Here is a 10,302-nt window from a genome sequence, read left to right as displayed (position 1 = left end):
TTCGCTAGCTGGCACGGTTCCCAAAGAAAACATGTCCGCGGGCGCCGACGAACGATCAAGAAGTTTTGAGTAAATTGTGATTTCCGAAGGAGAGGGCGTAGTCTTGGGCATGCAGAGTCATGCCCTCTACACTTCGCTAGCTGGCACGGTTCCCACAGGAAACATGCCCGCGCGCGCCGACGAACGATCGACAAGTTTTGAGTAAATTGTGATTTCCGAAGGAGAGGGCGTAGTCTTGGGCATGCAGAGTGATGCCGTCTACACTTCGCTAGCTGGCACGGTTCCAAAGGAAACATGTTCGCGTGCGCCGACGAAGAATCGACAAGTTTTTAGTAAATTCTGATTTCCGAAGGAGAGGGCGTAGTCTTGGGCATGCAGAGTGATGCCCTCTACACTTCCCTAGCTGGCACGGTTCCCAAAGAAAACATGCCCGCGCGCGCCGACGAACGATCGACAAGTTTTGAGTAAATTCTAAAAGATTTCAGAAGGAGAGGGCGTAGTCTTGGGCATGCAGAGTGATGCTCTCTCCACTTCAACAGCTGGCACGGTCACAAAAGGAAACATGCCCGCGCGCGCCGACGAACGATCGACAGGTTTTGAGTAAATTCTAAAAGATTTCAGAAGGAGAGGGCGTAGTCTTGGGCATGCAGAGTGATGCCCTCTACACTTCGCTAGCTGGCACGGTTCCCAAAGAAAACATGTCCGCGGGCGCCGACGAACGATCGACAAGTTTTGAGTAAATTGTGATTTCCGAAGGAGAGGGCGTAGTCTTGGGCATGCAGAGTCATGCCCTCTACACTTGTCTAGCTGGCACGGTTCCCAAAGGAAACAAGCCCGCGCGCGCCAACGAACGATCGACAAGTTTTGAGTAAATTCTAAAAGATTTCAGAAGGAGAGGGCGTAGTCTTGGGCATGCAGAGTGACGCCCTCTCCACTTCGCCACCTGGCACGGTTCCAAAAGGAAACATGCCCATGCGCGCCGACGAACGATCGACAGGTTTTGAGTAATTTCTGATTTCCGAAGGAGAGGGCGTAGTCTTGGGCATGCAGAGTGATGCCCTCTACACTTCGCTAGCTGGCACGGTTTCCAAATAAAACATGTCCGTGCGCGCCGACGAACGATCGACAATTTTTGAGTAATTTGTGATTTCCGAAGGAGAGGGCTTAGTCTTGGGCATGCAGATTGATGCCCTCTCCACTTCGCCAGCTGGCACGGTTCCAAAAGGAAACATGCCCGCGCGCGCCGACGAACGATCGAGAGGTTTTGAGTAAATTCTAAAAGATTTCAGAAGGAGAGGGCGTAGTCTTGGGCATGCAGAGTGATGCCCTCTCCACTTCGCCAGCTGGCACGGTTCCCAAAGAAAACATGTCCGCGGGCGCCGACGAACGATCGACAAGTTTTGAGTAAATTGTGATTTCCGAAGGAGAGGGTGTAGTCTTGGGCATGCAGAGTCATGCCCTCTGCACTTCGCTAGCTGGCACGGTTCCCAAAGGAAACATGCCCGCGCGCGCCGAAGAACAATCGACAAGTTTTGAATAAATTCTGATTTCCGAAGGAGAGGGCGTAGTCTTGGGCATGCAGAGTGATGCCCTCTGCACTTCGCTAGCTGGCACGGTTACCAAAGGAAACATGCCCGCGCGCGCCGAAGAACAATCGACAAGTTTTGAGTTAATTGTGATTTCCGAAGGAGAGGGCATAGTCTTGGGCATGCAGAGTCATGCCCTCTACACTTCGCTAGCTGGCACGGTTCCCAAAGGAAACATGCCCGCGCGCGCCGACGAACGATCGACAAGATTTGAGTAAATTCTAAAAGATTTCAGATGCAAAGGGCGTAGTCTTGGGCATGCAGAGTGATGCCCTCTACACTTCGCTAGCTGGCACGGTTCCCAAAGAAAACATGTCCGCGGGCGCCGACGAACGATCAAGAAGTTTTGAGTAAACTGTGATTTCCGAAGGAGAGGGCGTAGTCTTGGGCATGCAGAGTCATGCCCTCTACACTTCGCTAGCTGGCACGGTTCCCACAGGAAACATGGCCGCACGCGCCGACGAACGATCGACAAGTTTTGAGTAAATTCTAAAAGATTTCAGAAGGAGGGGGCGTAGTCTTGGGCATGCAGAGTGATGCCCTCTACACTTCGCAAGCTGGCACGGTTCCCAAAGAAAACATGTCCGCGCGCGCCGACGAACGATCGACAAGTTTTGAGTAAATTCTTAAAGATTTCAGAAGCAGAGGGCGTATTCTTGGGCATGCAGTGTGATGCCCTCTACACTTCGCTAGCTGGCACGGTTCCCAAAGAAAACATGTCCGCGCGCGCCGACGAACGATCGACAAGTTTTGAGTAAATTGTGATTTCCGAAGGAGAGGGCGTAGTCTTGTGCATGCAGAGTGATGCCGTCTACACTTCGCTAGCTGGCACGGTTCCAAAGGAAACATGTTCGCGTGCGCCGACGAAGAATTGACAAGTTTTTAGTAAATTCTGATTTCCGAAGGAGAGGGCGTAGTCTTGGGCATGCAGAGTGATGCCCTCTACACTTCCCTAGCTGGCACGGTTCCCAAAGAAAACATGTCCGCGCGCGCCGACGAACGATCGACAAGTTTTGAGTAAATTGTGATTTCCGAAGGAGAGGGCATAGTCTTGGGCATGCAGAGTCATGGCCTCTACACTTCGCTAGCTGGCACGGTTCCCAAAGGAAACATGCCCGCGCGCGCCGACGAACGATCGACAAGTTTTGAGTAAATTCTAAAAGATTTCAGAAGGAGTGGGCGTAGTCTTGGGCATGCAGAGTGATGCTATCTCCACTTCAACAGCTGGCACGGTCACAAAAGAAAACATGCCCGCGCGCGCCGACGAACGATCGACAGGTTTTGAGTAAATTCTAAAAGATTTCAGAAGGAGAGGGCGTAGTCTTGGGCATGCAGAGTGCTGCCCTCTCCACTTCGCCAGCTGGCACGGTTCCCAAAGGAAACATGCCCGCGCGCGCCGACGAACGATCGACAAGATTTGAGTAAATTCTAAAAGATTTCAGATGCAAAGGGCGTAGTCTTGGGCATGCAGAGTGATGCCCTCTACACTTCGCTAGCTGGCACGGTTCCCAAAGAAAACATGTCCGCGGGCGCCGACGAACGATCAAGAAGTTTTGAGTAAACTGTGATTTCCGAAGGAGAGGGCGTAGTCTTGGGCATGCAGAGTCATGCCCTCTACACTTCGCTAGCTGGCACGGTTCCCACAGGAAACATGGCCGCACGCGCCGACGAACGATCGACAAGTTTTGAGTAAATTCTAAAAGATTTCAGAAGGAGGGGGCGTAGTCTTGGGCATGCAGAGTGATGCCCTCTACACTTCGCAAGCTGGCACGGTTCCCAAAGAAAACATGTCCGCGCGCGCCGACGAACGATCGACAAGTTTTGAGTAAATTCTTAAAGATTTCAGAAGCAGAGGGCGTATTCTTGGGCATGCAGTGTGATGCCCTCTACACTTCGCTAGCTGGCACGGTTCCCAAAGAAAACATGTCCGCGCGCGCCGACGAACGATCGACAAGTTTTGAGTAAATTGTGATTTCCGAAGGAGAGGGCGTAGTCTTGGGCATGCAGAGTCATGCCCTCTACACTTCGCTAGCTGGCACGGTTCCCACAGGAAACATGGCCGCACGCGCCGACGAACGATCGACAAGTTTTGAGTAAATTCTAAAAGATTTCAGAAGGAGAGGGCGTAGTCTTGGGCATGCAGAGTGATGCCCTCTACACATCGCTAGCTGGCACGGTTCCCAATGAAAACATGTCCGCGGGTGCCGACGAACGATCGACAAGTTTTGAGTAAATTGTGATTTCCGAAGGAGAGGGCGTAGTCTTGGGCATGCAGAGTCATGCCCTCTACACTTGTCTAGCTGGCACGGTTCCCAAAGGAAACAAGCCCGCGCACGCCGACGAACAATCGACAAGTTTTGAGTAAATTCTAAAAGATTTCAGAATGAGAGGGCGTAGTCTTGGGCATGCAGAGTGATGCCCTCTACACTTCGCAAGCTGGCACGGTTCCCAAAGAAAACATGCCCTCGCGCGCCGACGAACGATGGACAAGTTTTGAGTAAATTCTAAAAGAGTTCAGGAGCAGAGGGCGTAGTCTTGGGCATGCAGAGTGATGCCCTCTACACTTCGCTAGCTGGCACGGTTCCCAAAGAAAACATGTCCGCGCGCGCCGACGAACGATCGACAAGTTTTGAGTAAATTGTGATTTCCGAAGGAGAGGGCATAGTCTTGGGCATGCAGAGTCATGCCCTCTACACTTCGCTAGCTGGCACGGTTCCCAAAGGAAACATGCCCGCGCGCGCCGACGAACGATCGACAAGTTTTGAGTAAATTCTAAAAGATTTCAGAAGGAGAGGGCGTAGTCATGGGCATGCAGAGTGATGCTCTCTCCACTTCAACAGCTGGCACGGTCACAAAAGGAAACATGCCCGCGCGCGCCGACGAACGATCGACAGGTTTTGAGTAAATTCTAAAAGATTTCAGAAGGAGAGGGCGTAGTCTTGGGCATGCAGAGTGATGCCCTCTACACTTCGCTAGCTGGCACGGTTCCCAAAGAAAACATGTCCGCGGGCGCCGACGAACGATCGACAAGTTTTGAGTAAATTGTGATTTCCGAAGGAGAGGGCGTAGTCTTGGGCATGCAGAGTCATGCCCTCTACACTTGTCTAGCTGGCACGGTTCCCAAAGGAAACAAGCCCGCGCGCGCCAACGAACGATCGACAAGTTTTGAGTAAATTCTAAAAGATTTCAGAAGGAGAGGGCGTAGTCTTGGGCATGCAGAGTGACGCCCTCTCCACTTCGCCACCTGGCACGGTTCCAAAAGGAAACATGCCCATGCGCGCCGACGAACGATCGACAGGTTTTGAGTAATTTATGATTTCCGAAGGAGAGGGCGTAGTCTTGGGCATGCAGAGTGATGCCCTCTACACTTCGCTAGCTGGCACGGTTTCCAAATAAAACATGTCCGTGCGCGCCGACGAACGATCGACAATTTTTGAGTAATTTGTGATTTCAGAAGGAGAGGGCTTAGTCTTGGGCATGCAGATTGATGCCCTCTCCACTTCGCCAGCTGGCACGGTTCCAAAAGGAAACATGCCCGCGCGCGCCGACGAACGATCGAGAGGTTTTGAGTAAATTCTAAAAGATTTCAGAAGGAGAGGGCGTAGTCTTGGGCATGCAGAGTGATGCCCTCTCCACTTCGCCAGCTGGCACGGTTCCCAAAGAAAACATGTCCGCGGGCGCCGACGAACGATCGACAAGTTTTGAGTAATTTGTGATTTCAGAAGGAGAGGGCTTAGTCTTGGGCATGCAGATTGATGCCCTCTCCACTTCGCCAGCTGGCACGGTTCCAAAAGGAAACATGCCCGCGCGCGCCGACGAACGATCGAGAGGTTTTGAGTAAATTCTAAAAGATTTCAGAAGGAGAGGGCGTAGTCTTGGGCATGCAGAGTGATGCCCTCTCCACTTCGCCAGCTGGCACGGTTCCCAAAGGAAACATGCCCGCGCGCGCCGACGAACGATCGGCAAGTTTTGAGTAAATTCTAAAAGATTTCAGATGCAGAGGGCGTAGTCTTGGGCATGCAGAGTGATGCCCTCTACACTTCGCTAGCTGGCACGGTTCCCAAAGAAAACATGTCCGCGGGCGCCGACGAACGATCGACAAGTTTTGAGTAAATTCTAAAAGATTTCAGAAGGAGGGGGCGTAGTCTTGGGCATGCAGAGTGATGCCCTCTACACTTCGCAAGCTGGCACGGTTCCCAAAGAAAACATGTCCGCGCGCGCCGACGAACGATCGACAAGTTTTGAGTAAATTCTTAAAGATTTCAGAAGCAGAGGGCGTATTCTTGGGCATGCAGTGTGATGCCCTCTACACTTCGCTAGCTGGCACGGTTCCCAAAGAAAACATGTCCGCGCGCGCCGACGAACGATCGACAAGTTTTGAGTAAATTGTGATTTCCGAAGGAGAGGGCGTAGTCTTGTGCATGCAGAGTGATGCCGTCTACACTTCGCTAGCTGGCACGGTTCCAAAGGAAACATGTTCGCGTGCGCCGACGAAGAATTGACAAGTTTTTAGTAAATTCTGATTTCCGAAGGAGAGGGCGTAGTCTTGGGCATGCAGAGTGATGCCCTCTACACTTCCCTAGCTGGCACGGTTCCCAAAGAAAACATGTCCGCGCGCGCCGACGAACGATCGACAAGTTTTGAGTAAATTGTGATTTCCGAAGGAGAGGGCATAGTCTTGGGCATGCAGAGTCATGGCCTCTACACTTCGCTAGCTGGCACGGTTCCCAAAGGAAACATGCCCGCGCGCGCCGACGAACGATCGACAAGTTTTGAGTAAATTCTAAAAGATTTCAGAAGGAGTGGGCGTAGTCTTGGGCATGCAGAGTGATGCTATCTCCACTTCAACAGCTGGCACGGTCACAAAAGAAAACATGCCCGCGCGCGCCGACGAACGATCGACAGGTTTTGAGTAAATTCTAAAAGATTTCAGAAGGAGAGGGCGTAGTCTTGGGCATGCAGAGTGCTGCCCTCTCCACTTCGCCAGCTGGCACGGTTCCCAAAGGAAACATGCCCGCGCGCGCCGACGAACGATCGACAAGATTTGAGTAAATTCTAAAAGATTTCAGATGCAAAGGGCGTAGTCTTGGGCATGCAGAGTGATGCCCTCTACACTTCGCTAGCTGGCACGGTTCCCAAAGAAAACATGTCCGCGGGCGCCGACGAACGATCAAGAAGTTTTGAGTAAACTGTGATTTCCGAAGGAGAGGGCGTAGTCTTGGGCATGCAGAGTCATGCCCTCTACACTTCGCTAGCTGGCACGGTTCCCACAGGAAACATGGCCGCACGCGCCGACGAACGATCGACAAGTTTTGAGTAAATTCTAAAAGATTTCAGAAGGAGGGGGCGTAGTCTTGGGCATGCAGAGTGATGCCCTCTACACTTCGCAAGCTGGCACGGTTCCCAAAGAAAACATGTCCGCGCGCGCCGACGAACGATCGACAAGTTTTGAGTAAATTCTTAAAGATTTCAGAAGCAGAGGGCGTATTCTTGGGCATGCAGTGTGATGCCCTCTACACTTCGCTAGCTGGCACGGTTCCCAAAGAAAACATGTCCGCGCGCGCCGACGAACGATCGACAAGTTTTGAGTAAATTGTGATTTCCGAAGGAGAGGGCGTAGTCTTGGGCATGCAGAGTCATGCCCTCTACACTTCGCTAGCTGGCACGGTTCCCACAGGAAACATGGCCGCACGCGCCGACGAACGATCGACAAGTTTTGAGTAAATTCTAAAAGATTTCAGAAGGAGAGGGCGTAGTCTTGGGCATGCAGAGTGATGCCCTCTACACATCGCTAGCTGGCACGGTTCCCAATGAAAACATGTCCGCGGGTGCCGACGAACGATCGACAAGTTTTGAGTAAATTGTGATTTCCGAAGGAGAGGGCGTAGTCTTGGGCATGCAGAGTCATGCCCTCTACACTTGTCTAGCTGGCACGGTTCCCAAAGGAAACAAGCCCGCGCACGCCGACGAACAATCGACAAGTTTTGAGTAAATTCTAAAAGATTTCAGAATGAGAGGGCGTAGTCTTGGGCATGCAGAGTGATGCCCTCTACACTTCGCAAGCTGGCACGGTTCCCAAAGAAAACATGCCCTCGCGCGCCGACGAACGATGGACAAGTTTTGAGTAAATTCTAAAAGAGTTCAGGAGCAGAGGGCGTAGTCTTGGGCATGCAGAGTGATGCCCTCTACACTTCGCTAGCTGGCACGGTTCCCAAAGAAAACATGTCCGCGCGCGCCGACGAACGATCGACAAGTTTTGAGTAAATTGTGATTTCCGAAGGAGAGGGCATAGTCTTGGGCATGCAGAGTCATGCCCTCTACACTTCGCTAGCTGGCACGGTTCCCAAAGGAAACATGCCCGCGCGCGCCGACGAACGATCGACAAGTTTTGAGTAAATTCTAAAAGATTTCAGAAGGAGAGGGCGTAGTCATGGGCATGCAGAGTGATGCTCTCTCCACTTCAACAGCTGGCACGGTCACAAAAGGAAACATGCCCGCGCGCGCCGACGAACGATCGACAGGTTTTGAGTAAATTCTAAAAGATTTCAGAAGGAGAGGGCGTAGTCTTGGGCATGCAGAGTGATGCCCTCTACACTTCGCTAGCTGGCACGGTTCCCAAAGAAAACATGTCCGCGGGCGCCGACGAACGATCGACAAGTTTTGAGTAAATTGTGATTTCCGAAGGAGAGGGCGTAGTCTTGGGCATGCAGAGTCATGCCCTCTACACTTGTCTAGCTGGCACGGTTCCCAAAGGAAACAAGCCCGCGCGCGCCAACGAACGATCGACAAGTTTTGAGTAAATTCTAAAAGATTTCAGAAGGAGAGGGCGTAGTCTTGGGCATGCAGAGTGACGCCCTCTCCACTTCGCCACCTGGCACGGTTCCAAAAGGAAACATGCCCATGCGCGCCGACGAACGATCGACAGGTTTTGAGTAATTTATGATTTCCGAAGGAGAGGGCGTAGTCTTGGGCATGCAGAGTGATGCCCTCTACACTTCGCTAGCTGGCACGGTTTCCAAATAAAACATGTCCGTGCGCGCCGACGAACGATCGACAATTTTTGAGTAATTTGTGATTTCAGAAGGAGAGGGCTTAGTCTTGGGCATGCAGATTGATGCCCTCTCCACTTCGCCAGCTGGCACGGTTCCAAAAGGAAACATGCCCGCGCGCGCCGACGAACGATCGAGAGGTTTTGAGTAAATTCTAAAAGATTTCAGAAGGAGAGGGCGTAGTCTTGGGCATGCAGAGTGATGCCCTCTCCACTTCGCCAGCTGGCACGGTTCCCAAAGAAAACATGTCCGCGGGCGCCGACGAACGATCGACAAGTTTTGAGTAATTTGTGATTTCAGAAGGAGAGGGCTTAGTCTTGGGCATGCAGATTGATGCCCTCTCCACTTCGCCAGCTGGCACGGTTCCAAAAGGAAACATGCCCGCGCGCGCCGACGAACGATCGAGAGGTTTTGAGTAAATTCTAAAAGATTTCAGAAGGAGAGGGCGTAGTCTTGGGCATGCAGAGTGATGCCCTCTCCACTTCGCCAGCTGGCACGGTTCCCAAAGGAAACATGCCCGCGCGCGCCGACGAACGATCGGCAAGTTTTGAGTAAATTCTAAAAGATTTCAGATGCAGAGGGCGTAGTCTTGGGCATGCAGAGTGATGCCCTCTACACTTCGCTAGCTGGCACGGTTCCCAAAGAAAACATGTCCGCGGGCGCCGACGAACGATCAAGAAGTTTTGAGTAAATTGTGATTTCCGAAGGTGAGGGCGTAGTCTAGGGCATGCAGAGTCATGCCCTCTACACTTCGCTAGCTGGCACGGTTCCCACAGGAAACATGCCCGCGCGCGCCGACGAACGATCGACAAGTTTTGAGTAAATTGTGATTTCCGAAGGAGAGGGCGTAGTCTTGGGCATGCAGAGTGATGCCGTCTACACTTCGCTAGCTGGCACGGTTCCAAAGGAAACATGTTCGCGTGCGCCGACGAAGAATCGACAAGTTTTTAGTAAATTCTGATTTCCGAAGGAGAGGGCGTAGTCTTGGGCATGCAGAGTGATGCCCTCTACACTTCCCTAGCTGGCACGGTTCCCAAAGAAAACATGCCCGCGCGCGCCGACGAACGATCGACAAGTTTTGAGTAAATTCTAAAAGATTTCAGAAGGAGAGGGCGTAGTCTTGGGCATGCAGAGTGATGCTCTCTCCACTTCAACAGCTGGCACGGTCACAAAAGGAAACATGCCCGCGCGCGCCGACGAACGATCGACAGGTTTTGAGTAAATTCTAAAAGATTTCAGAAGGAGAGGGCGTAGTCTTGGGCATGCAGAGTGATGCCCTCTACACTTCGCTAGCTGGCACGGTTCCCAAAGAAAACATGTCCGCGGGCGCCGACGAACGATCGACAAGTTTTGAGTAAATTGTGATTTCCGAAGGAGAGGGCGTAGTCTTGGGCATGCAGAGTCATGCCCTCTACACTTGTCTAGCTGGCACGGTTCCCAAAGGAAACAAGCCCGCGCGCGCCAACGAACGATCGACAAGTTTTGAGTAAATTCTAAAAGATTTCAGAAGGAGAGGGCGTTGTCTTGGGCATGCAGAGTGACGCCCTCTCCACTTCGCCACCTGGCACGGTTCCAAAAGGAAACATGCCCATGCGCGCCGACGAACGATCGACAGGTTTTGAGTAATTTCTGATTTCCGAAGGAGAGGGCGTAGTCTTGGGCATGCA

The sequence above is a fragment of the Amblyomma americanum genome, chromosome 8 (assembly GCF_052857255.1).
Source record: "Amblyomma americanum isolate KBUSLIRL-KWMA chromosome 8, ASM5285725v1, whole genome shotgun sequence".
Taxonomy (NCBI): Eukaryota; Metazoa; Arthropoda; class Arachnida; order Ixodida; family Ixodidae; genus Amblyomma; species Amblyomma americanum.
The sequence above is the reverse complement of the archived record's forward strand: the minus strand, read 5'-3'. Positions refer to the sequence as shown.